The sequence below is a fragment of the Cucurbita maxima genome, unplaced genomic scaffold, assembly GCF_002738345.1.
Source record: "Cucurbita maxima cultivar Rimu unplaced genomic scaffold, Cmax_1.0 Cma_Scf00027, whole genome shotgun sequence".
NCBI lineage: Eukaryota > Viridiplantae > Streptophyta > Magnoliopsida > Cucurbitales > Cucurbitaceae > Cucurbita > Cucurbita maxima.
In genome coordinates this window covers 1,466,871-1,471,886 of record NW_019272043.1, presented here as the reverse complement: position 1 = coordinate 1,471,886, position 5,016 = coordinate 1,466,871, and positions in this window count along the sequence as shown.

Genomic DNA, 5,016 nt, shown 5'->3' with positions numbered 1-5,016 from the left:
CCCCCCCCCCCCCCCCCCCCCCCCGAGCCATCTTTCGCTTTTGGGCGTTCCAAGTTTTCCCACTATAGACGGCTCTCCTTACAGACTGATTTTACCTTTTTACCCTTCAAAAAAATATATTATCTGGAAAAGAAAATAAATTTGTTTTAATTAATTTATGTCGGCAATAATGTTTTTTTGAAGTGTAGATTAAGAAACTTCTACACCATAATTGTTTCCAGAATTTCCCTCATATTTTGTTTTTCGTTTTTATTTGTAGTTTTTTTTTCCCAAAATATTAATTTTATATTTTATGGGGAAGGGGTAAAAAGGTAAATGGGCAAAAGAGGTGTTTTTAATGAGAGTGTGGAATTTGTTCACGTAATTGAGAGACAGTTTCATGTTTATGTGTCACTTTCAATCCCTTCCCTCAAACCTTTTTTCTTTTTCGTTTTTTCACTAACCAACTTTCTATCTAAAATGGGAAAACAAATATGTCATACCAAGAAAGGTTAATTCTTTTTAAATTTTCAAACAAACATGACGTGTTATTCTCCGAGTTTGAAGTGAGTTAAATCGGTAATTTATCATTTGACCCGATCACTCTCTCTTTATGCTATTTCACATATCGATATTATGTAAGTATATGATAGAATCGCCCTCTGCAATTGATTACGAATGGGTGCATTTAGAGAAAAACATTAGTTATGAACAACCAAATAGGAATGTGAAAACATTTACGTAGCCGAGTGGTTAGAGGAGGCAACATGGAAATGTGAATACAAAATGATGATGAAGTGTACCTCAAGCTTTTCCAAGGTTTGAGATATTTCGAGGATAAAAGTAATCATGAAGTGTATATATTGCAACAAAAAAGGGTAAATGGGTCAAATTTAACTTGTTCTTAGCTACACGTGAACCACGCAATATTTGACAAGGTGATTAAGAATCATACGGTTTATCATTAGGAAGCGATCTCTTTTCTTTGTAGAAAAGCGAGAATGTTTGTTTAATTCACCCTGCTTAAATGGTGGGAAAGTTATCTATTTATAATCAAATAAATTACCAGGATATGAAAGAGTAATAAATGAAAAGATACAAGGGTACGAAAGCAAATATCCTTATAATAAAATATCAAATATGATATGTAGGGTAAACTATAATTTAGTATTAAATATTCTTAACAAAAAGGATCCTCCATCATTTGCACAACTCAATTTGGAACCTTGAGCTTTCTTTCTCTTGGATTTCTCTTTACATTCTCCATTTCTTTCTTGAACGACCACCGTTCAAGGCTAGCGCTTCCACTATCGTTCTATGTCTAGTGTTGAACGTTCTTGTGTCATTTCGAACACCATTGGTAAGATCTCATTTCTCTCTCATTTTCTTCTTGGTTGGATTCAACGAGTTGTTCAACATTTCTCTCAAACCACTGTTGCAACAATTTAAGATGGCAGTGCAACCTGACTAATTATCTCATGGAAGCAAAGTTACAACTCAGGAAAGATGTTGATGGATGCTTGGTGAATCCCAACGAGTATAAACACATCATCGAAAGTCTAAGGTATTTGACTCATACTCGTACGGGTTGAAGTATTAAAGAGGGCGAGGTTTTGAAGAACTAGTTGGTTTTACCGATAGTGATTTAGCTGAGAATATTGACGATAGAAAAAGCACCGCAGGAATGACGTTTTATCACAACGAAAATTTGATCTCTTGGCAATCTTAGAAGCAGCGAACTCTGACATTATCTTCTTGTGAGGCCGAGTTCATGGCAGAAACTACGACATCGTGCCAGCATTGTGGCTGAGAAATTTGTTCAGCGAAGTGAACTAAAGTCAGTAATTCTCTACGTCGACAACAAATTTGCGATTGCACTAATGAAGAATCCGGTATTTCACGGACGCAGCAAACACATTGCACTCGCTTCTACTTTATATGTGAGTGTGTTGAGAAGAGTCAAATTGTTGTGAAGTTTGTATGCACTAGAGAGCAACATGCATATATTCTAACTAAGGTCCTAGCAAGGGTTAAGTTTGGAAAGATGTGGGAATTGTTGGGAGTGAAGAATCTCGAACAAAATCAAGTTTACGGAGGAGATTATGAGCTAATAAACTTAAGTTAGTAGAACAAGTTACTAACTTATATAGTAACGGTAAGCTATACAGGCCATTTCCAACACACTAGACTTATTTTAATAGCAAACCGGTGACACGAAGATTTTCAGTCCTTTATTCTACCAATTGAGCTATACCAACCATTACATTTTCGACACATTATCCTTATTTATTTTCATAGCAGATTTGAACTGAACTAGTGACACGGGGATTTTCAATCCTCTACTTTACCAATTGAATCATTTCATTTCCGACCTGACACTAGAAGTTTGTGCTTTCTCCCTTATAAATACTAATGAGATATATACTCATTTCACTACAACTACAAAAGAAATGAAAAGATAAGCGTTTAATGTTTCTTCGTTCCAAAAGATCTCTCCCCTCAAGTCTTTTCTTTGCCTCTTATACTTGTTCAACATATTTTGATCGTGAGTCAAATCCAACAATGTTATTTTTATGCAGTGACTATTGATAGTGAATTTAGTTTTCATTGAGTTGAACCTGGATGGGTGGGAAGTAAATGAAGATTATAACTTGCTAGAAATTTCTTATAAGATAAGTGAACTTACGGTTAGAATGCCTTAAAATTTGGTTGAATGTGCGACTACGACAATATTAATGAATTACTGAGACTGTTTGATGATTGATTAGCATGATTAGTCATGGAAATTATTTTTTTATTTAAAATTTTGTTAGAACAAAGACCGTATTATGTTAATTAAAGTCGTGATTACCATTCTAATTGTTCATCGTTGTTAATATCAATGAAGGTCAATAAATGGAAAAACTTGGAGTTATGATACCCCACTTAACCAGCCTTTTTTGACCGTTGTTTTCAAACTATTTAATTCGTTATGAAAATTAATTAAAAGAATGAGATGCCTTCTTAATCATTGTTTCTCCTCTTTCCCTCAAAATTGTATTTGACTTTTAAATCAAGTGAATATTGTCAAAATTGCAGTCTTTTATTTCATTAAAATAATAATAATTTATTAGTTTCAAAATAAATGGTGAATAAAATAAAATTATTATAAAAAAGAAATGGAATTGAAATTTAGAAATAGTCAACTCTTTGAAAAGTCAAAAGATTGGATAAAAATCTCAAAGGAGATGGTTTGTGTCCTTAAAAGAGAGAGGAGAAAGGTGTGGTTTTGAAGCATTGATGGAGACCTTCCAATATCTTTCTTCTCATTTTGCTTTAATTCTTTTGAAAATTTCAATACTATCATTATTAAAGTTATAAAACAAATGGTTTAGGGTTTAGTTGCACAAAAATTCATTTAAAAGAAATTTATAAAACGGGCCATGAATTTGTACGTTTATAACGTAAGATCGACGAAAATAAATGCAACTATCCTATGACGTCAACCGTACTAGGTTGTCTTGCCTTTACCTAAAATATAAGAGTAGCACATGACTTCAGTATTTTAAGAAATACTTAATATGTGACCCATTATTGAAGGTAGGGAATGAAAACACATGCAACATAAATAAAAACCTTTAAAATCATACTATCTTAGGTAGCCTATATCTGGACAAGTTAGATTTGTAGTACTTCCCTACATAACCCACACGTGCAAGCGTGAGCCCACAAAGCGGGTTCGCACACCCATTGGCTTGCTTGTTGGGCTAGTTGGCTATAGCCGGATGCTTAGAGGTACAACGACTGTTGTGCTTCATGTCAAGCATGATGGTCATCTCATCATCATAGTGTACACACTCGTACTCATCATAAAAGAAAAAGTATTTTGATGCATGTGAACATACAGTATGTATGAGATCCCTATACTTTTCATCTTAACCATTCATGCGGCATAACCACATACATTTCTCACATATTACCTTAGGTAAAATGCATAAACTTTCACACATTACATCATTCATAACATTACTTAGGGGTTGTGCATTAAAAGCTTTTTATTGTTGTACATATTGTAGCATGTCATACATTTCATTGTCAAACATATTCATGTTATCATCATAACATATCATATCATTATAACGTAACATGTCATCATAACATACCATAATACCATATCATCATAATACATCATATTAAACACATGACACATGCAGGGGCCACTAGGCACGTATCATCATACATATCCAACTCGTGTGTAATTCTTATTCCTTAAAATCAAGTTGTGTTCCATGTTTTCATTATTTTTGCGTTTGGTAGTAATTATTAAATGAAGGAAAAAAAAAATGCCAATATTATTTCGTTGCTTGGGTTATGTAATTCAAATACCGTATAAGTTGGTGCAACTTGACAAAAAAAAAAAAAAAAAAAAGTTTTGCAGAATCCACTTACTATGACGACCCCTTCTTAAGACAATTCTTCCTTATATGATGTACCTTTAAAATAAACTTTCTTTCCTAAAAGTGTTTTAATCTTGGAATAATTTAGGTCCTTGTCTATCTGGAGAGGTTCTAGAGTGTACATCAAGTCAGTCAAGTATTTGCGAAGCATGGATATGTAACATATGTTATATACAACAAAGAGGGGTTGTGGTAGGGTTGATTTGTATGTCATTGGTCTGATCCAATCTTGAATGTTGAAATATCTGATGAAGTATGGACTTAGCTTGCAGTTTCATCCGAACTTTAGTATCTCATTCATCAAAGCCACCTTCAAACATGCTTTGATCAGTTACTTATATTCAATAAACAGTCGTATGGCCGGATCATCCTCTTATCAAAGCTAATGCACTCAATAGAAAATGCTAAAAAACCTCGAATACTTAATTGAACCTTAATTCCCAACTTTTCCACTTCTGTTAAAGGTCACTTGCTTTCTTATTTTAACAATTTTTTATTGGATTAACCACTTTTGGTACCTAGTTTCGTAGTGGAGATCTTGGTTCAAAGTTTCGAGTTCTTATCCCTTAATCCATATAAGTCATAAAACATTTCATTGCGT